Source organism: Lacerta agilis, chromosome 1, assembly GCF_009819535.1.
Source record: "Lacerta agilis isolate rLacAgi1 chromosome 1, rLacAgi1.pri, whole genome shotgun sequence".
Classification (NCBI taxonomy): domain Eukaryota; kingdom Metazoa; phylum Chordata; class Lepidosauria; order Squamata; family Lacertidae; genus Lacerta; species Lacerta agilis.
The window spans coordinates 118323541-118346644 of record NC_046312.1 but is presented as its reverse complement, the minus strand read 5'-3'; the positions used below and the strand labels follow the sequence as shown (position 1 = coordinate 118346644).

The window sequence follows — 23104 nt, the reverse complement described above, 5'->3', positions numbered from 1 at the left end:
GCCTAGACGGCATTCATATGATCTAAATGAACAATAATTCAAATGTTCAGTTGCACAGTGATTCATCTTCTCATTATAACAAAATAAAATAAATAATAATAATATAAATAAATAAATAAATAAATTTATGCCCCGCCCTCCCTGGCCAAAACCGGGCTCAGAGCGGCTAACATCTAATATATAACATGTTGACATAAAATCAGGCAATCAATTAAAATACATCCTAAAATCAAATCAGAATCAAAGTGAAATCCAACCAGATGGCAACCCACAATAGAAGCCCCATTGTCCTACAAATAATTCTTCCCCCATATCTCATCCAAATGGTCGGGAACCAGTGCCCCCCCATATGTTGCCAAACTACAACTCCCCTCATCCCTAACCATTAGCCATATTGGCAAGGGGTGTTGGGAGCTGGAAAGCTACAAGTCCCCCATGCCTGCCAAAACATATAGGAATACTTGGATGTGTCAAGATATCATCATGACTGACTGTCATGGACTGGTTGGATACAGAGGAATGGTGGAGGAACCAACTGGGAAACCACCAAGGGAACAAGGCTCAGAGCCCAGGAAGTGGTGGTGAGACAATGATGAGCGGTCAGAGGGAGAAGATTGGGAAGAGGAGCTGTTGGAAGCTGAAGGCGTAATAGGGCTTAGTGAGCTGGGAGAGTCTGTGGCAGAGAGAAGTCCAGAATCAGAGGCAGAAGCAGAAGCCCATGAGTGGGAGCAAGAAGGCCAAAAGGCACAGGTAAGTCAGGCTGGTGAACAGTCACAGGTGTCTCCCCCTCCTGCTGCAACAAGCTCTCCTCCCCACCTGTCCCCCAGAACCAGAAGAGGGATGAAACAGGCAGAGCAGCAAAAGGCTGCATGCAGCCAGTCTCCAACTGCATGGGGAAAGCCCTGAAGAGGAGGGAACTTCGACAGCTGTGGAGAGGCATGGACTTTCAGTCTTGGCAATTGATTCATGGGCTAAGTCTTACTGGGGATGAATTGCTGGGCTCATTAGGCACTCAGCCAAGTCTGTGAAGATCTTGTTTTTGCTAATACAGTGTGATTTACTGCTAGCTCACCCTTTGACAGAGACAATAGTGGAAGACATAGAGAGACAAAGATAAGGAAGTCTAACACACAGTGGTAGAAGTTTACATGGTTCTGTAATTTCAGCAGCAAGTCCCGTCACACATATTGTCTAGATCTGCCCTTACTTCTAATAAAGTTAAATATATGAGAACTGTAAATGGTGAATAGTAATTATCCAGAAACGAAAATTTGTGAAGTCATATTCAAATAAGGCATTAAGTGGACGATAAATAGAACATCTGGATACAATTTGTGTTGGTCACTTATATGGAAGGATGGGTCGGTGGGAGGCAGAAGGGAAATGACCCACAAGGCTAACTCACTGATTAATTTAAAACTTTCAAATTATAACAGGAAACAAAATGTGGTTCAAAAGTGGCTTGCAGTTTCAAATTATCAAGTAGCATGGATGTTCAACAAGCTGCACGCACCATAAACAAGAACACAAAATGCATCTCTTTTTAAGGACTCATTTCTGGATACAACCCAATGGTTAATTTTCCACTTCCTAGCACAGTAAAACAAAGTGCTTTCAAGGTCAACCAGAAAACAGAGCCAACTGCTCTTATCTTAGTCACCGTCACCAACACGAATTGCATTGTAGACTGAATATTTTTAACTTGGCACTGAAAGCACTATACTGTTTCTAGCAGACCACAAAATATATTACAGTGGAGACAACCTAACAGGATACTCCCAAGCTTTTGGGGGGGATGGTGTGGTGACTTAACTATTATGCATGCATTCAATAAATTAAGAAACTTTGTTCTCTTAACAAACACAAATTTTCAGTTGCCTAAGAGTCATGCCTGGAATAAAGGTACAGTACACCCTTAGGCTCTCACTTGGAGAAGGAAGAAACAAGGGAGGATTAAGAAAGACGACAACTACCTGTATCAGTGACAACTCTAAAGAAAAAATTCAAGAAAAAGTATTCATTCCCATGTGCATCATGAAGACCACTTCTTAATGGTTTGGAAGTGGCAGAATCTTCCCTTTGTTTAAAACAGGGGTATAGTAAGGTGCAGAAAGGAACTGAAAGTGCAAGCACCAAGCAACACACAATGGGACTGAAAGGAGAACCTGAATGTAAGCTTTCCCATTTCTTCTTATGTTAGTCATCAGTGAAATTTTGAAAGAGTAGCATTAGAAATTGGCACAACACCACATCATGGAAGAAAGGCAGGTTATTAAAGGATTGATCAAATTAATTGACTAACAGTTAACTACCACATAAGTAAAGGCTTGTTTAAGCCAGGGACATGAAACTATTGATGTTTAAAAACAAAAAAGAAAGCAAAATTGCACTCATAATTTTTATTTTGGTCCTGGAGGCTTATGCTGTTTGGTTGCACGTGCTGCTTTTGCTTTCATGCATGGATGCAGCCTGTTTCTTCCACTTGGTCTGTTTAACAATGGAGCAAGCTCACTTACCTGGAATCAGGTCTCACTGAACTTTGTGTCCCAAGTCAGAAGTGTGCAAGCATTGCATCTAGGCATTGCAATAGAACTTGCTTTCAAACACATCCCCTTACAGAACAGCTTTTTCACAAATACTTCAGCTGCTGTTGTGGATCAGAAGCATTTCATCAAAAAGAAATGTTTCTCTCTCTATAGTTTCTTTTTGTGGAATAATTAATGATAGCAAAGAGCCCGACTCCTGAACGTGGGCTGGCGTGCTTTAAATCCACGAGCCAATTTTTTTGTCCCGGTCCATCACTGTTCCCTATCCTGGGTCTAGGACATACCATATCATCGAAGTCATAATTACAGAAAGCCGATGAAGTGGCTTATTCCAAGAAGAAAAGTGCTAAGTTCTCCATATTTGGTTGGGTTTTGCCTCGTACAACCATCATTTCTTACTGCACAGAGTTAACTCAATAAACTTGTGTCATCACACTTTCCATTCATAACAATTAGAATGATCTGTTCAGTTCTTTGATAGTCTCTGTAGATTTATTAAAAGAATACACACACACACACACACACACACACAGGAATATAATACAAGATTACAAACATGTACATTATTAGGAGAAAAAGGAACTAGAGGGTTTAACATCAACATTTTAAAAGTAATTGCAATCATATTTCCTGAGATAAATGTTGCAATGATTCAAATGTATATCCGTGCACTGGAGGAGGGCAGGGGGAGAGGACAATTCCATCACCCCATTCTAACATTTATATGCCACTTGATTGTAATTAAAGCTGTATGTCAGCGTCTACATGTCTGAATAGACTTGCCTGGACAACCTGAAACAATGCCAGTTCCACAGATTGAAGCACTCCAGTGGGCACCTATTGGGTAAGGCGATTCTGCAAGTAAGAGTTGTCCCAAACTATTAAAGGCTTTCTGTACCAAAAGTGACACCGGCTATGCCCAAATATGGCTATGCCCAAATATGGATCTACGGGGGTGTCACAAGACAGGGCAGCAGGACTTCAGCCTTAGTTTATAAAGGATATCCTTCCAATAGTGAATTCAGGTGGTGAGTAATGAAGTGGGGTTGTCATCTACCCTGATGAAACCTTAACCTTTGCAGAATAAAGAAAGAAAGAAAAAAGCCAAAAGGGACAAAAATGAGGGTTGAGCATGCTCAGTTGCTGTGGAATATAGAGTGGCAAACGGAAAATAAAATCAGAGCAAGGGCAGAAAGATGGACAGGAGAGCAGAATGCTCTGCTTGGAGGGAATAATGATAAGAGGCTCCACTAGCACTGCAAAAATTACCAGATGTGCTGCTCCTACCTCTTCAGGACACTAAAAACAAAGGACTGGCCTGCCACCACAAACCTATGTGTGGGTATTTTTTTCAACATGCACAGGTATGACTGGAACCCAAACCCCGCTTCCTCTCACAAAGATGGTGTCCTCAAAGCCCAATTCCTCTTTGCCTTATGTGTCATCCTCCTTCCGCAAGTTCTTCACAGCTCCACTTATTGAAATATACCCTTAAGATCACTCTCTGCTCTGTTAAGGGAACTGAGACGTTCTTTCAGAGATAAGAACATTCTGCATCTCCATGGATCACAACTGTTATCCTCAGATTCCTATGTGAAGTTAGCAGGAGCCAAGGTCTGCCTCTCTTATCTGTCGACAAGGAGGGGCACATACAAAAACATGTACGCTGCCCGAATAATCTGATAAATGTTATTTAGAGTATCAGTAGAGGACCGTGGGATCCAGCCATTAGAAAAACCTAATTCATAGGGTTTCTCATTGTAGACTTGTAAACATCACTTGCTAGCTAGTGTAAAATAAGTGATTGATACAGTAAAATACAAAAACATTGTGAAGAAAAGTACTGCCAGTAGTAATCTGCTTCTCTGGACAAAGCAAAAAGCATCAAGGTGCTCTTTCAAAATATATAAAATCCCCCAAAGACCTAATTCCACATTCAAAACAACCTCCCTCAACTTTCAGTTATAACCCAAGATGTTTCTACAGAAAGGACCTGTTTACTCATTTCCTTTACTATGGTTTGTTTTTAAAACATATGTCTGAACTCTTTTTTTCTATAAAAAAAAAAAGATTCCATACTAGAGGCATCAATTCTCTACTTTAAATCCAGGATTCATTCTTTTTTGCTTGTTTGTTTTGAAGGGACCAGTTAATTGTATTATCCCTCTGTTAAAAGGCAGGGAAATCTGTGTTTTATGGCTATGAGGAGGAGGAAAATTTTACATGGCGGGCATCTTTATCTTACAGACATAGCAAAGCTGCTGCAAGTTTAAATGCCCCTCCCCACAGCCAAGCATCAACAAGTGGCCCTCTTCCAACATCTGTGAGTTTACCTGCTGGGTGGGCAGCCTCAAAATTGCATTTTGTGCCAGGTGGATGTGACCCACTCATCATTTTAATTAGCCACAATGCCTTCAAAATAGCATCAGTCTAGGGCAGGGATGGGGGGGGGGGATTTCCCCTCAGCAGGTGTGCGGGGGGGGCTCTCGCCCTACACCTGAGGTGTTAATCTCAAAGAGACCTGCTCCTGAAGCACAAAAGAGTTTCCGTTGACAACGCCACTAAAACAAAACCTGCACATTTTAGCAGCAGTTTCAAGGCAAAATGCTTCTTGTTCCTATGCTCCCACCACCCATCAGCTGATGGATGGTGGGAGTGTGCCTTGCTCCAGGAAAGGAACAACCAGGAGCTCACTTTTAAGCTCCTAGTTATCCTTTTGAAGTTGGTACATGCCCTACACTTGAAGTCGCATACAATGTTAGGTGTGAGACAAGTAGGTGTTTATTAGGAACCAAACTGGGACTCCACTGCATGAAATATGTCCTGAGGGTCGGAGGTTCCCAACTCCTGGTCTAGAGTACTGTAGGTAAATAAAACATCAGGCAGTTCACAGACCTGGCCAAATGCTCCATGGTCAGCATCACTGATGGACTCTGACAAGGTGCATCAACTCTGGCAGCTGCCCAAAATGCAAATTGCCAACACCAGCCCTAATACGTCGTACCTTGGTTCTCAAACAGAATGTGTTCCAGGAATTCTGTTCGACTGCCAAAACTGTTTGAAAACCAAGACGCTACCTGCAGCCAATCGGAAGCCGCGCTGGATGTTCGGCTTCTGAAAATCATTCGAAAACCGGAACACTCACTTCAGGTTTTTGATTGTTCAGGAGCCAAAACGTATGAGTTCCAAGGCGTTCAGCAACCAAGGATTAGTGCTATGGAAAGGTGTGTGCCAGCTTTTCTTACCGATACACACACACACACACACACAATGGTCTCCATATCTCAGCTAAACAAAAACTAAAAATTTATCTGTAGCCAAGACTATTTTATGGGGGGGGGGGAATTGCCAGACGCATAAACTCATGCACCCCTCACTAAGTCCTTCCTCAAAACAAAAATAGAAAATTCTTTCCAGTAGCACCTTAGAGACCAACTGAGTTTGTTCTTGGTATGAGCTTTCGTGTGCATGCACACTTCTTCAGATACCTTGTAAGTCCAGATAAGTCCTTCCTGTTAAACAGTGAAGGGTTATGGCTGGGAGCATGCTGTGTTCTATTCTTATTACGATGCACTCTTGTGATGATTTTTGTTATTACAATCTATTATCTTTATTTTATTAAATCTATATCCCACCTTTCCTCCCAAAGGAACCCAAGGCAATGCTTTGCAATTCTTGAGCTTGATTCTGTTTTGCTTGATCATCAGCAGGTGGTTGCAGAACCGTGACCCAATTAAAATGGTTTTTTTTTTTTTTACAGAGATCTGGGTTCCAATCCCAAAGCTCAGCACTACAGAGAAACCAGTTTAGCCTTCTCTTTGGGCCACCCAAAAAAATGTTAAGGACGAAGCGGCAGAGCAAATAATGCTTCTCTTTTAACAACCATCCACTTTCCATTAACTGGCTTCTGAATCTCTACATATGACACAGGACACATTCCAGCCCCCAATCCTAAATTATTTCTTAAAGTCTGAGGGACAAACGAGACAAGATGCCATTCAAGCAGTCAACAATTCTGCGAAAGGCATTAAAAAAGTAAATAGGCAGCAGAGGGGTCAATCCAGACTACAGCGGGTCAAATCAGCAACAAGCCCACGCTTAACAATTTTCAGAGCACGAAGTAAAAAACAGTAATTCACAAAAGCTTTCCTGTGCTCACGAGAGATGAGGGGGCACTCCCATAACCCTTATTTGTGTATATAAAGCACAAAGAATGAAAGAAACAAGTGTGTGGGAAGGAAGGCGAAACCAGTGTAACCCAATCGAGCTGTCGGCCACAGCAATCCCATCTTCCAAATTATTTTAATGCAAGGGCTTAGAGTTACGTTATAGAAACTAAAGCTGAGCTTCTTACTATCTGATTCCACTCCCTTGATCTCAAGAACATAAATAAAATCACAAGCCAGGAAGAGTCACAGAGTTTGACAAGGAACAGTAGCAACCGTGTTCTTTGCCAGATATGTTAAGGCAGAGAGGAGCCAAGAAGAGAGACAAATGGTGGTCTTAAAACTCTGGCACACACAGAAATCACATCCACGTACTTTTACCTACTGACTTCTAAGTGCTAGATCATTCCAGTTTCCAATTCTGTGCCATCTGAGAGAGTAGAAAAGAGTACTACCTTCAGAAGCTAATGATCTACATAATTTTGGTGCATCCCAAGTTGGATACTTCTCATTCTCATCTGCCTACCTTTGGAACTGACAATGTGCCATCGAGGACCTGAGAAATGTAAAAACCAGGAATAGGGCTGTGGGCCGGGCTGTGCCCAAGTCAGAAAATCAGGTCCATCACCACAATGGTCTGGGAACCCTCAATGCATTGAAGTTAAACTGGTATAGAAGCCTGATCAATAAATCATATAGGTAGAATTATCCAGTATAAACCAATCTTTCTGAAAGAAGGAGCTGAAGATAGATATAGATAGATAGATAGATAGATAGATGATAGATAGAGGTATTAAAAGGCTGGTTCCTATGAAGGAATATGAACCAGTAAATATAGCAAAGCATGGGAAGATTTTGTGCCTGTGAATTGCTCTTGCTACCCTTCCAAGAGGGAGGGAAAAGATAAGAAAGCAGGTCTCCAAGCATTCCCAAGAACGGCAGATCCTAGGTATAGGGAAACTGTTCCCTCTGGCCCCATCTAAACAAGAGTTTAGATATTTGTACTTGTGTAATTTTATTTCAAGGACTATGGAACTTCCTGCCACAGTAACTGAAGAGTTCCCCAATGTGACCCCTTTTCTGCTGCTACCCATTTCCTTTTAAAACTTCCTGGTACCTTGGCATAAAAGGTTTATGCATGAGATTGAAAATAACGTTGGGGGACAGAGCAAAATAAAGCACAAATAACGTTGGGGGACAGAGCAAAATAAAGCACAATATTGCTTAATCAAAGGAATACTGATATTTGTGTCTTACTTGTGCCTCATGACAATATCTAAAGATTCAAGAGACACGTTGCTAACAGCAACCTCCGAGAGGTTTTTATCTCAAGCCAAATTCCTGAAAACTTCAACCCAACCAGAATCACTCATGGCCTAACCCAGCTACCAGATATTATTTTCCCCTGACACCCAAGCTCCTCCTGTTGAACTTCTGGCTGCCTGGGTCGGTAAACATAACAGCTTCTTTGCCTAACACTGCTACCGTCTCTGTTCTTCTAATATTTCACCAAAGTCTAACTATCACACTAGGAAATAAATAATAATATTCAGGCCTACGCTGTCCACTTTCAGCAGCTTTCTTTGGTTTTTGGCTCATACCTCCACCTAACTTTCCCAATTGACTTTTTTTAACCTCCAATCATAGTTAACTTTTTTTTCCACTGACTAGAGAAAGAATAAGAGAAGACAGCATCCTCCAAATGTTGTTGGATTCCAAGTCCCATGAGCCCCAATTAGTATGGCTAACATTCAAGACCACTGGGAGCTGGAGTCCAGCAATATCTGGAGGACTCTACTCCTGCCAATCAAAGCCTGTCATTTCAAAGACCAATTAATATGAATTCACCTGGTACAGGCAATGGTTCCGCATGCCTTCTCCCCCTTTCAGAACCTGTCACCAAGCATCTGCCATGAAACAGGCTTGCAACAGAGAAGCAGCACATTGCAAAACACCTTGATCCTTGACTCCAACATCAGAAATCTTTCCCAAAGCACAAACCGTCACATGCACAGCATTTATCCACATCGGGAGACCTCTCTGTTAAGAAGGTGGGCAAGCTTAGCAGCTGCAAACAGATAACAGCCGATAATTTTATGTTGACTAAGCAAAGGCAGGAGACCTTTATACCAGACAGGGCCAATCCAAGGAACCAATGCTGAACACACTTTTTTCCACTTCTGTGTCTGAAGAGGCCAGTTAAGTTTCACAAGCGAAGTAGCTAACTTAACTAAATTAGGTCCCAGCATTAGGCCAGGAAACTTTTGGTTCCTATCCTGGTCTTGCGGACACCATCTCCCTTGCCTTTTGAAGTACTCTGCGCCCCATTCAAGGTATGATGTGGAGGGAAACAGAGAGGACTAAAGCAAAACAAAACTACTCCACTACTTATTGTCCACACATTGTAATAGAGATGTGCATCTACGCAGAAAAATGGTTGGGTGTACCTTGGGGGGGGGGGGAGCCATGGAAATTTGGCACATCCTGAAAAATTGAAAACTCAATAAAGGACTCTTCATATAAATGCCTTAACATATTCGTGAGTGTGTGGGGTGGAAAGCAGAGGGAAATTGCTCCCACAACGCCACAAACCTTCCAACATGCCTGCTGACCTGCAGGTGCGCATTCAGCATAAGTCTGAGAAGAACGGCTACATTCACACACATGCTCATGCCTAGTACCCACACTTAAGAGCAGGAACCCTTTTCCACAGATGCCAACCATGTGGCAGTCAGGAGACACAGTCAATGGTTCTGTCAGTAATGGAGGGATGTGGTTTACAGGCACTTCCCCCGCTCCATGCGTCCATGTGCTCGTGAGTCTGTTTGTCGGAACCATCCTTGAGCAAACGTTTAAAGCCACATCTCTCTTATTTCAGCAACCAAATGCGATGGGAAACAAGAGTACGCCAAATTATTACATCTGAAAAGGCACCATTGTTTTTGCACAGTCATACAAGAAGTCTCATGAGAAACGCAATTAATCTGTTTGAATTCAAAGAGACTTACAAAGTTCAAATTAATATTCAGATCCCACTAGGCTCTGTGCAAAATATACCTGTATGTAGTACACCAAAATCTTACAATTACTGATGGAAGCAATTTTGCACTACTAATCATTTTCGACTGTATCTCAACCAGTAATCTTAAAAGTGCAGAAAAGGGAAAAAAATCTTCATACTAATCTGCTAAATCATCTAATTAATTGATTTCCTCCCCAAATATCTTTAAAACTGCATGAAATTATGTCCTAGCTATAAAAGCTAAAATAGAGCATTCTATGTGTAAGTTACGTATCGAAAATGCTAATCTAAAACAAGGCTACAGAGATTAAATTATTCCAATGTCGTCTGTACCAGCAGAGGTCCTAATTTGGTCCATGAGTTCATTATCCATGAAACCCCAACCACCTGCCCCACACCTGATGACATATTACTTTGTATGTCAGGCAGGTAAAGGCATGGCTGTAAAGGAACAACCAGGAGCCTTAAAGTGCACTGACAGGAAGTCCCAGTGGGATTGACTGCCCCAGGGAATTTTCTATCATGAGTTTCCAAATAGAAGCCCCGCTTTCAGCAGGAATGTTACCCTGCAGCTATTTGCAAAAGAAGAAAGAAAAGAATCATTTCCTTTGAAGTTGAGTTACCTGACATCATGGTGATAACAGGTGATTGCTTGCCAAATGAACATTTTGCAAACCCTGATTTTTTTATTTAAAAAAATGAAGTAACCTTGGCGTATGCACACCTTTGCATTTTAAACTCAGTAAAATGTTAGCACCATCATGACCACAGGAACAAAAGGGGGTTTGCTTCTGCTGCCTGATGCTAAACACCTTTACTTGGGAATAAACACCATTTTGTTGTAGAAAAGAGATAGTGCATATTTCTAAAGTAAAGCTAAGCCTCTGAAACCATCTCTGTGTCTGACAGGCCACCCAGACTATATATCACTGCCCTTTAATGTTTGTGGCTCTGGGAAACACCTGATCGTTTTCCAAATGAAAAAGCACATTGAGAGCCAGGGGAATAATACTTTGACTCATTCCACACAAAGCCAAAATTTGTTTACAGTAGCCTGAATGCCTTCACTTCTCCTTTTCTTGTTTCTATAATTCTCCTCCAACTCCCCCTTTCCACTCTGAAAAAAACAGCCTTTTTCACCTTCCCGTTCCTCATCCCCCCCCCCAGAGCTACTAGGCTTCACCTGCTGGGATTAATTAGCTGTGCTTCTGACACCACGCAGCACTCACAATGACAATAAAACACAAAACACAATGGTAAAGCTGCAGTTGACAACACACGTCAAGGCAAATCTTGCATTAACCTTGATTCTCCCCCACCCTATAAATATCTTCCTCTCAAAGGCTGCCTGTCATCAGCATATAGAAATCAAGTGATAACTTGCACATCTGAGCTGGTCCTTAGAGTGCCATCTTACACCACCTTGAGACAGGACACAGTCCTATCATTAAGCAGAGCAAAAACGGCTGTATCAGAAGGCAGCAGGCGCTGGACAAAGTGGGGAGGTGCTGGCTGGGATATGCTACCTGTTCTTCCTGAGCCCCAAAATAATTTCCTTCTGCTAGTGTCCAGAACTTTGTGTGCCAGGCTTCCATATCTATAGATATGGAAGCATAGGAACGATTGTGGAATATGGATATAAAATTTACAGCATGTTATGGTTTAAGAGAAATTTATATGAAAATGATATATTGTTGGTATCTAACACCGAGTAAACTAGCAAAAATGTATAAATCTAAATCAAACAAGTGTTGAAAATGTAAAGAAGGTTCTTTTTATCATGTGTGGCGGTCTTGTAGTAAGGTTAAAGCTTACTGGGAAATGATATACAGTACAATGTATTGAAAACGATGTTTAAAATAACTTTTATTTTTTTTAAAAAAACAGAAGCTTTTCTTTTGGGAATTATAGGGACAGAACAACCTAAATCGTATAGAAATTTATTTATGTATGCTACTACAGCAGCAAGAATGCTACTTGCCCAAAAGCGGAAAGAAGCAGAAGTCCCAGTAAAGGAAGAATGGATACAAAAACTTATCGAATATGCAGAAATGGCGAAACTTACCGGAAAAATAAGAAATCAAGGTTACAAACTGTTTATAAAAGAATGGAAATGGTTTAGTGAATATTTACAGATAAACTGTAAACAGATAAAAACATTAGCAGGATTATTGTAATAACCTGCAGTTATTATCTACTGTAAATATATACTTTTATAAAATAAGAGTATATATTTACAGTAGATAATTAAATGAAGAAGTTAAATGAATTTGGATATGAAGAAGACATTAAAAAATAAATTTAAGGTACCGCAGAAAGAGAGGGGAGGAAGTCAAACTTTTGAAATGTTAAATTGATTGTAAAATTAATGAAGTGTATAAACTTGAAAAGTATAAATAGAAACTAAGAAAGAAAGAAAGAAAGAAAGAAAGAAAGAAAGAAAGAAAGAACTGTGTGCCAGTCAGTCTTCAGGTACAGTGGAGAATGCTGTCCCATCACCAGTGCTGAAGCTAAGATACAGCTGCCAGTCTGGTGAAACACTATTGTGTGAAATGGGAAAGGAAATGACAGCTTGTTCTTTACCCAAGGCAGCATAAAACCATGGGCTGCTCCTGGATGTGACAAAGAAAAGCTGCAACGCAAACTGAGTCGGAAGGATGCACACCTGTGTGTCCAAAGAACCAGTCACGGTCCATTGCTGGGAGTTTCCCAAAGGGACTAGTTCCTCATCCCATTTTATCAGATTAAGGGACGCGAGTGGTGCTGCGGGCAAATGATTATACACACCATGCATGGCCCGCTAATATTGCCTTGGCTTGCTAACCAGACTTTATTTGTACTCATCACCAAACCTGTCCCCTTTCCTCTCCTTCTTGAAGTCCTCTGGCAGGTGGAAAGGGCTTGGGGGGGAAAGGAGGCGTTTATTTTACCGGAATACAGAAAGCTGGCCTGCTGTTTCTTATCTCCTTCAGACTGGAATACAACTAAGACCTCAGAAGAAGCATGTATTAACGTAACTGACCATACGAAGCTGTGCTATCAGGGTCTACCTAGCCAAGTATTGCCTTGCTCTGACTAGCAACAAAATTCCCAATCTCTGAAGAAAGTCCAGGGGTGCTATTTAAGCGTGGCAGCCCGGGGGCAATGTGCACTGCATTTCATCTTCACTGCTGATGACAGCAGGTATTTTTGCAGTAGCAAAACAGGATTTCTAGGAATGACTTGGAGCACTCTTATTAAAGGGGTTGTTTCCCCCCCCCCTTTGGTATGTGTTTTACGCCATTAAGGAGAGCACTGAAAATTTAGGCTACAGTTCTACATATAATCCACCTGGGGAAAGTTCTGCTAAACCCAATGGGATTCCATCTGAAGTAGATAAGTATACACTAAAGGCAAAGGGACCCCTGACCATTAGGTCGAGTCGTGTCCGACTCTGGGGTTGCAGCGCTCATCTCACATTACTGGCCAAGGGAGCCAGCGTACAGCTTCCGGGTCATGTGGCCAGCATAACAAAGCCGCTTCTGGTGAACCAGAGCAGCCCATGGAAACGCCGTTTACCTTCCCGCTGGAGCGGTTCCTATTTATCTACTTGCACTCTGACGTGCTTTCGAACTGCTAGGTGGGCAGGAGCGGGGATTCGAACCGCCGACCTTCTTATCAGCAAGCCCTAGGCTCTGTGATTTAACCCACAGCGCCACCTGCATCCCTACACTACCAGGTTTTTAAGTCCAGTTACAGGTGGGTAGCCGTGTTGGTCTGCCATAGTCGAAACAAAATCGAAAATTCTTTCTAGTAGCACCTTAGAGACCAACTGAGTTTGTTTCTGGTATGAGCTTTCGTGTGCATGCACACTTCTTCAGGTTTTTAAGTGTGTTACAGTAGCAGGCAGGGGTTGTCAACTCAACTCAAAAGAATAGGGCCTTTCCTAGAGCCCCACATCACATACTATAGGGCAGTGAGGGTCAAACTTGGGCCCTCCCCAGCTGTTTTGAGACTACAACTCCCATCATCCCTGGTTAACAGGACCAGTGGTCAGAGATGGTGGGAATTGTAGTCCCAAACATCTGAAGGGCCAGAATTTGCCTATGCCGGCTATAGAGGAACCACCGGAAGGATCTCATCTGCTGATTTTACAGCACAGACAAATCATTATGGAAGGAGTTCTTGCAGACACTTGGGTCCCAAGTCATTTAGAGATTTAAAAATCAAAGTACCTTGATTTGTGTCCAGAAAACAGCTGGCAACCATTATAGCAATTTTAAAATGTGAGTAATATGCTCGTGGCCTAATTCCCCTATCAAAATTCTTGCCAAAGTGATTTCCCGTCTGTCTTCAAGGGAAGGCCCACATAGAGTGCATCACAGTAGTCTAGCCTGAAGGCTTCCAGAGCACGAGTACTCACAGTCAGGCTATCCCTATTCATAAATAGCACCAGCCAAAGCAGGGCACGCCTAACCACTGAGGCCACTTCCAACTAAGCACCTGCTCCTTCAGGGGAAGTGCAACCCCATGAAGAATAGGTCGCTCTGCCAACTCCTGTTCATCAGAACCACCCACTCATAGCACTTTCAGTCTGGTAAAGAGCACTGCCTTGGCAATCTGCACATTGTTGAGAGCAATATTTTGCTAACATCAGAACATATTTTTTATTGAATACCTTTCTTTAAACAAGTCTATAGGAATGCTTTATTAAGCACAGTGTGGCGTTATAAACCAGATATTGTATACAATCAGAGTCTTCATATTATTTGCTGGTTTCATGGCTCTGGAATCAGATTCTTCATCTTCAGGGAATGTGGGTGAGGACTATGAAGCAGAAGGGGCAGGGGGCATGCAGAGCAGCTCTCTCAGGTGAGCCTGAGGAGCCAGTGCCCTCCTCTCCAACCTGAGGATGTGGCACGGCCACCCTCTGACTCAGAAGACTCCACTGTGTAACATTCACACTCAGATGCAGGTAGGAGATTACCTTTTGAGTAGAGCAGCATCTTGTAGCACACGTGGTGCTACCAATTAGGCTGCACTTGCAGCTACCACTATTTATGGGCTCAGTTTTGGCTTATTCCTTGCTAGTCCAATGTCAGAGCTTTGCGTTCTCCAAAGCATAGCCTACTACACCTTCCCACTAGCCTGAACCCTGCCTTGACTCACTGTGTCTTGTCTTGCAGCCTGTCTAAGATTGCCAGGCCACAGAGCACAAGTGTCACTATGATGAAACTCACTGCTGCAGTGAAGGGTCAACTGTGCTTGCTTGCTTGCTTTGTGCACATTTGTCATCAATATTATTGTTGTTTTCGTTTCATTTCTATACCGCAGGGGTAGCCAACTCCCAAGACACTGCGATCTACTCACAGAGTTAAAAACTGGCAGTGATCTGCCCCCTTTTGGGGGGTTCGGGTCAAAGTTGTTGAGTTTTTTCAGGGAGGAAGTTAAATGTTGAGCCACGATCTATCTGTTGGACATGCCTGCTATACCGCTTTGTATTTTTAAGAGGGGGGACACCTCAAAGCAGTTTGCAACCTACATTAAAACATCAAATGAAACAATCCAGAATAAAACACTGCTGAAGAAAGTCGGGTATAATGTATATATTCAAAGCAACATAACAGGATACAAACATGCTGTGTTAAAAGATTTCTGAGGAAAACATAACTAAAGTAAGTAAAATATACTGGTAAGATGCACCTTTGAAGAAGAATAATTAGCAAGAGAATAAAAGATTCTATACATTAAACTTAAAATAATTTTTGTATACATTATTTTGTATACTGCTTTGACGTTTGTTTGTCTGACAAATCAAGTGTTATACAAATTTATGAAATAAATTCTATTTAGTTAAATTGTCAATATTTGTAGTTTTTGCGTTGCATTTCTCTTTAACCTCTATGCTTACAATCTGCTCCCCTCCTCCACCAGCCCTGTATATATGTACCTAAAACTGAGGATTTGCACTTCATGCATCTGAATGAAATGGACGCTAGTCTACAAAACTTTATGTTTTCTTTAAAGCACTTCCCCCCCTTTTTTTACTATGGTTGGTGATAACATAGTGAAATGATATTAAATTGAGAACAATGTAATACAAACATACGGAGAGAAGCATTGCTCACACTCTTCATTAGCAGTTAGTCACAGTGCTAGGATGCAGTTTTGCCATGTGCACTGCTCTTTACTAAAGAGGGTTGCTGAAGTGTGCAAAGTTCACATGAAGACTATGGCAATGAAACAGGTCAGCAAGCCCATTAGCTGTACCTGAACAGTTTGCATCACAAGAGTGGAGGTGCTGATCTCTATTAAAACTACCTAAGCTGAATGTTGAAAGATTTATATTACATTGCAAGAGTGAGCATTCTTGCCTCTGTTACAGCTGCCTGCAACCATACTAATTGGAGCAGAGATTATTGTGGATTTACATGTTATCACGGGGTGAAAGCATTTTTGCTGATTTAACTACCTTTTTTAATTAATCACTGCCATTCATTCCCTATGAAGCTCGTAGTAATGGACTTCTGATTTAGATGGGTTGGTCCCGTTGTAGAAATACTGTTCTAATGCAACACATATTTGCCTATGCAATTAACGCCATTGCTTTTTTATAGTAAAAAAAAAAATGCATGCCTGAGAACTTTTTATTTTAATTATCAGCATTTGCCTACCAGTGCTCTCGAAACATTTTTCATTCAACTTACAGACTGAGCAGTGGTAGAAGCAGACAAAACTGTTACAGAGTATGAGACAAAACAACATTTCCCCCCCTAAAATTCGTGTTTTGTCCAAATTTATGACAAAGCTTAGCGTTCCATATAGTATTATGGCTCTTCCAGAAAAAAAAAACACATTTCCATATTTGTAGTTAACAGTAAGAAACCTTCTGCAAAACATAAATCACAATATCAAGGAAGAGACTTTTCCACTGAATAATGCAAGCAGGGAAAATCTAAAACAGTTTGGAACAAACTGCAAAAAAGGGGGTATCTGAATCAGGGGTAGAAATTCCCCAGGCACCAGCCGTATGTCTAATTACAACCACGTGGATGATATCCGGATGCCAGGTTGGCAACTGACATCTCCATCTAGCTGGCCCCTCCAGCTTTCTTAAGCAGGTAAGCAGAAGAGCTCATTTACTGAATTCATATCCCACTTTTCTCTCCAATTAACATAGTTCAACCCCCCTTATCCTACAACGACCCTGTGGAGTAGGTTAGGAGGCTGTGACTGGACAAGGTCACCCAGCGAGCTTCATGACTGAGTGGGGATTTGAACTCTGATCTCCCAGGTCCTAGTCAGACACTAATCACTAACACCACACTGGCTTCCTAGATCACTTCTGCTGTAGGGCAGCCATATAAATTAAGTAGACAAATATTGGGAAAGCAAAATTTCCCTTAGAGAAGGATCTGAAATATTTTCCTTGAAACTTGAATTTGTTTTATTCCGGATTGTTTTATCTGATGTTTTAATGTGTTGTAAACCAATCTGAGATTTTTTTCCCCATTTAAAATATAAAGTGGCATAGGAATGAAATGAACAATACTAATAATAAATTTTCTTGTAAAAAAAATGAATTGCCTAGACATTCTGTTGTGGCAACCGAAACCTAAGGTGCCATTTGGGAGACAATTGGCTAATACAGTATATGAGTTTCCAACAATGATCTGATTTAAACTAAAAGGCAGAAGTCAATTACAACATGCCCATTCAGAGAGAGAGTCAACATGTTTGAAAAACTAAATTCTTTCATCAAAGGCAACCAAAATGTAGGTTCTGCTTCACCATTTAGTAAGTCAGTTGTTTACTAGAATGTAAGCCTGAAAATATATTGGGCAAGTTGCTCTGTATTGACTAGAAAAGGAGCAATTTGTTAAAAGCAGTGTGGGAAGCAGCTGATCATTTGAAAGGCCGGCAAGAAAACCTTAATCATTTTCAATCGCATTTACATTTTACTTCTCAAGTTTAAGGAGTACATTTTCTCTCCTAAAAGCAAAAGCACATTTTTTAAAAATGATTTTTTTATATAAAGCACTTGATCCCACTTGGATTAGAGAATTAAGAGTCATTTCCTTTATGTATTAAGTTAGAAGATTTTTATACATTTGTCATTTCAATTATCATTTGTTCTTTTCTGCTTTCTTTCGTTGCGAAGCTGTTCAAAATGGGAAAAAAATCCACTGAAAATTAGTGCCGTTGTCAACGCTCCAAGTAGCTTGTCAACGAAAAAAGGCAAGCTAAACAGAAGGAACCACCAGAAATATGGTTAAATGTGCACAGAGCTTTTAAAGTAAAGCCCATACCGCCTAGGGAAGAAAATTATGTATTGGGCGTTTTATAGAAACATTTTTGTTGCAAAACCTAAAGCTTCTTGACATATTGACTAAGGGGGGGGGGGTGGTCAAAGAAATCTACTTTCAATAAAGCAAACCATTTAAATTGTCACACAGAGGCTGTCAACAGCACCCAGTTATGTAACAGCCATCCCATCCGAAATGAAGTGTTATTGACACCATTAACCTTCCCAAGGAAAATACTTCCTTTCCTTTCTTTAAATATTTCCTGGTTTTTCTGTAAGGTTGGTTCAAAAGAGCCCAAAGAAAGTACGGTAAGATCTCCAGCAAGCTACAGTAATTCTCCAGGAAAAAAATGAGATAAGAACAAAGCTCAAAATCAAAATAAGACAAATCCTAAACATTGCCAGCTGGTTCACATTTTTCAATGGCAGTTATATTTAAGCAAAAAGGCAAGTAAGTCCCTGTACAGTACAAGGCCCTATACAAAAATCTAGTCATTTGTAGCCTCACACCCAATAATTTAACGAAGACATCAACCTGGTGTGAGAAGCAAAACATTCAAGAATGCAACTGAACTATACATAATGTATAAACTGAAAGGCTTATGTCCAATAAAACACGCTCAAATGCTTTCCACTAAACCAGTTGACAGAACACACTCCTGAGCCACCTTTCTCCTTTTCCCTGCAAATTCCTTCTGTATTTGACTCCTCACCACTGGAAACCTCAAAAGCCAAATGCTTCCACAGATTCAGAGGCTGATTGAAGTACACTAGGTTTCAGGAGTTTGCTGCCGTTTTTTTCACACCGTAATTCTAAGTCCCAGGGCAGCCAACCCCGGACCAGCCTCTCATAAGGAAATCCTTGTGTAATCGCCCTGTTATGTGCGTACGCACGCATGTGCATGTGTGCATGAAGCACAGAGCGTGAGTTCTGGAGGAGACGATGGCCGTAATGGTACAGAGGAACCTGACACATCTGCCATTACCCTGCATTCTGCGGGAAACCGCACACACGGGCAAAGCCAGGTGACACTGTGCCAGGGGTGCCAACTTGATTAAAATATTGGGGGAGAGGGCAGGTAAGCCCCAGCCCACAAGGTGTGGCACATGCACACCATTTGATTGGCAATCCCCGTCAACTTTAGGGGGGCCCCACCCCCTCCAATATTTTATGGGGGGGCGGGGGAGAAGGGACCTTGCGCCCCTAGGAGTTGGCTCGTGGTTTCATCCACCCAATAATTCCCCCTTTCCATAGATGCAAAGGATGCCGCCAAGACTCTGACTGCCTCGAGGAAATGACATAACAATGCCATGGGTGCGTGTGCGTATTCCTCCTCCTTCTCCTCCACCACCACCAGCAAAACTGACTCACGTTTGCATCCTGTATCTTCCCCTGTGGCCAAGATGCTGTGTGGGAAGGGCGAGCGCGCGCCTGGCGGCGACCAGCAAGCGAGCAGCCCACGCAAACAAAAGCAGCACCTCTCCCTTCCATCCTCCTACCTGCCGTGGGAGGAGCAGCAGCAAACAGCAAATAAACCAACACCCACCCCAGGCATCCTTCCATCCAACTCACCTCCAGCAACGCCGTCCGCAGCAGGGCACCTGCGCGAGGGGTGGAAGGAGAAACAAGGCCCGGGGGGAAGGGCGGAGAGGTTGCCAGGCGCCGCTGCTGCGCTCCGCTAGGCGAGGACTCGGCGCCCGCCTTGCTCTCCTCCATGCAGCGAGCGACACCTCTCTCTGTGGCGAAGGATGCTGAGGAGAGGAATGGAGGGAGGGAGAGGCTGCCCCAGTCCTTGAAGAACAGCCCCCACCCTCTCGTCTTCCCTTCAACCTTTCGTCTTCCTAATCCTTTTTTTTTTCTGCCTCCCCTCTCTTCTCTCTCGCGCGCGCTCCCGGCAGCCGCCTCAACGTCCCCTCAGCCTGCGCCTTCTCTGGCGCCTGGGCGCGGGCATCATCTTCCTTGTTGACGAGGCTCCTCCGTCCTGGAAAAGGCGGGAGAGAAAGGAGGGAGGGAGGGAAGGAAGGCGAGAAAGAGACCCGCCTGTGCTCAAGGGAGAGGCAGGCCCAAGGAAGCAACCACAGCAGCAGCAGCAGCTTTCGCCTCAGCGAAAGGCTGCGGGCGGAGAAGGCGAGAGCGCCAAAGCGCGACTCGGTGCCATGTTCTCCGGGGGCAGCGCCGAGGGGAGGCGCGCGCGGCGTTTAGCTGTCCAGGGCGGTGCGGAGGGAACGGGAGGGGCGCGTGGCGCTGAGGTGAGAGAGAGGCGAGACGGAGCTTTAAGGAGAACCGCAGCAGCTTGCGCAAACAGACGCTCTCCAAGCGCGAAAGCCGCCGCCGCCGCCGCTACATTCCTTCCTCGTCGCCTCTGCCTTTTTGCTTCCCTCGCAGCTGCTGCTGCCTGTGGGTGGGGAGCTAACCCTAACCTCCACCTCTTTGCAGGGGCTGCGGAGGGAGAATTGTGGGTAATCCAGCTGCGCTCCTTCTCTCGCTCTCTTGGGGTCTTTCTGCCTCTCCTCGTCGAACCCGCCTTCCCCCTCGGAAGCCACGGCGGACGCCGCCCCCTAGAGCAGCAGCCCGGGAGCGCGGCAAGGCGTCCGGGCGCTGCCAGCTGCCGCCAGGAGTCTCCCTCCGCTCCCTTCCATAAAGGGAGACCTCCCTCCCCGTGTGTGGGTGTTTCTTTAAACTGTTTTTACATAGCCCTCCAACATTTCTCCGATTAAAATAGGGGTATCATGTCCTATACATCTCCCGGAAGTTCTAGTTACAGGTGGGTAGCCGTGTTGGTCTGCCATAGTCGAAACAAAATAAAAAATAAAAAAATTCATTCCAGTAGCACCTTAGAGACCAAGTTTTGTATTGGTATGAGCCTTCGTGTGCATGCATACTTCTTCAGATACACTGAAACAGAAGTCACCAGACCCTTATATATAGTGAGAGGGTGGGGAGGGATATTACTCACCTGTTGATGGAAGCTGTACGCTGGCTCCCTCGGCCTATAGAGCGAGATGAGCACCGCAACCCCAGAGCTGTCCACGACTGGACCTAACGGTCAGGGGTCCCTTTACCTTTATATATCTCTTACACATCTTAGCAAGCCTAAAGGATTGTAGATGATGAAAATGAAAATTAATTATTTTTCCTACTTGCTGTGATGCTAGTCATTGTTTGGAGGGGGACTTTTATCCATTTCCACAGTCACACAATAAGCTGAACTGGGTTCCACACAGTCACAAAAACAAATTAACCAAAAAAGCCTCAAAAACAAAAACGCATGTCAGGACCAATGATACCAAATAGTATGGGAAACAGCCTTACTAGAAAAAAAAAATAACCAATAAGCTGAAACTGACACGGGGACAAATAGAAGAAGACACCTTCACCCTGGTATGGCTCCCCTTTATCACAAGACAATGACAAAAATCTACCAACAGCATACAAATCAATATGGCTAACCTGATCCAAAACACCCACCCACCCCCACTCACACACGAAAACAAAGACCACCACAGCCAATCACAAATGAACAACCACACCCTAGGGCCAACCCCAACCTCTCTCACCACCAAAGAAACACAAACAAACAGAAGAGAACCTGCACAAGCAACGCTGACATCAAACCCTACATATATTAAGTAAAATAGAAACATCGTCACCCTATCCCACCCCCACCCACCCATCCTCCCACCCCTGCCAACCTCTTTCTTCCCAATGTCTCAACAAATGAAACTGATTTAAAATGATACATGTAAAAAATATGAGAGAGAGATTGCACATACTTTTGTAAATTAAGAAATCTTTAATAAAAAATACTCCAAAAAAGCAAAATAAATAGCAAAACCAAAAGCACCAAATACACCAAAAATATGGTAATCCGTTCTGGAAGTCAGTGGAATTTGCTACCAAGGAGTGTGGTGGAGTCTCCTTCTTTGGAGGTCTTTAAGCAGAGGCTTGACAGCCATCTGTCAGGAATGCTTTGATGGTGTTTCCTGCTTGGCAGGGGGTTGGACTGGATGGCCCTTGTGGTCTCTTCCAACTCTATGATTCTATGTTCGAAAACCAAGGTGCGGCTTCTGATTGGTGCAGGTGCCTTGGAAACAATAACTGACAGCAGCATCGGACGTTCTGCTTACTGGAACACTTACTTCCGGGTTTTTGGTGTTTGGGAACCAAGGTGTTTGAGAACCAAGTTACCACTGTAGGTCTCCTTCAAAAAATAACATGCTGCATAAGTGCTGGAGATGCAAATAGGTCTTTCATATGTGACGGACCTGTAAAAGGGTAAAAGAGTATTGGGACATAATTTATAATGAATTGGAAAAAAATGTTTCCAAAAAACAACAACCCAAAGTCCTTTTCGTTGGGGATAATTCAGATGGAAATCCCCAGGTGTCAAAAAAGGTAATTTATGTATGCCACTACGGCGACTCGTGTTTTGTTAGCCGAAAAATGGAAAATGAGTGAGGTCCCAACTAAAGAAAAACAGCACCTTAAACTGATGGAATATGTGCAGCTTGCAGATCTAACTTATAGAACAAGATAACAAGAAGAGCATTTGTTTAAAGAAGATTGGAAAATGTTTATTGAATATATGGGGGGGATTGTGTGCACTTGAAAACATTGGCAGCGCTAAGAAATTCAACAGTGTGAATAAGTTTTGATGGAAGTAATAATGGAATACTGAATGGTTTAGTTTATATAAAATATGCAGGGATTTATGTTATGCAAAATGAACCATGGAAAGAGATGAAGGGAAGTCACTGATATTTTAAGGTTGTTTAAATGAATATTCTAAATTGCAAAACCGAAAATTTAATACTATATATATATATATATATATATATATAGTGTTCTATTATTATTATTATCATCATCATCATCATCATCATCATCATCACTGCACCACCAATCTGACTGGGTTGCTCCAGCCACTCTGGGCGGCTTCCAACATATACAAACATAGAATTGTAGAGTTGGAAGGGACCACGAGGGTCATCTAGTCCAACCTTTTGCAATGCAGGAATCGTTTGCCCAACATGGGGCTGGAGACTATAATCCATGACCCTGAGATTAAGAGTCTCGCTGGGCCAC

At 42.8% G+C, this 23104-nt stretch overlaps 1 protein-coding gene across 3 annotated transcripts in view; it reads right to left on the bottom strand.

Annotated features, from left to right (window-relative positions):
• Positions 1–19864, bottom strand: part of HECW2 (HECT, C2 and WW domain containing E3 ubiquitin protein ligase 2) — a 183355-nt gene extending 163491 nt beyond the window's left edge. For 2 of the 3 annotated variants that reach the window (XM_033168893.1, XM_033168901.1), the window contains exon 1: positions 19592–19864. The gene's annotated coding sequence lies outside the window, so the exon portion shown is untranslated. The remainder of the gene's footprint in view (positions 1–19591) is intronic. The other variant, XM_033168885.1, reaches the window with a different exon arrangement.
• Positions 19865–23104: the final 3240 nt, after the last annotated feature.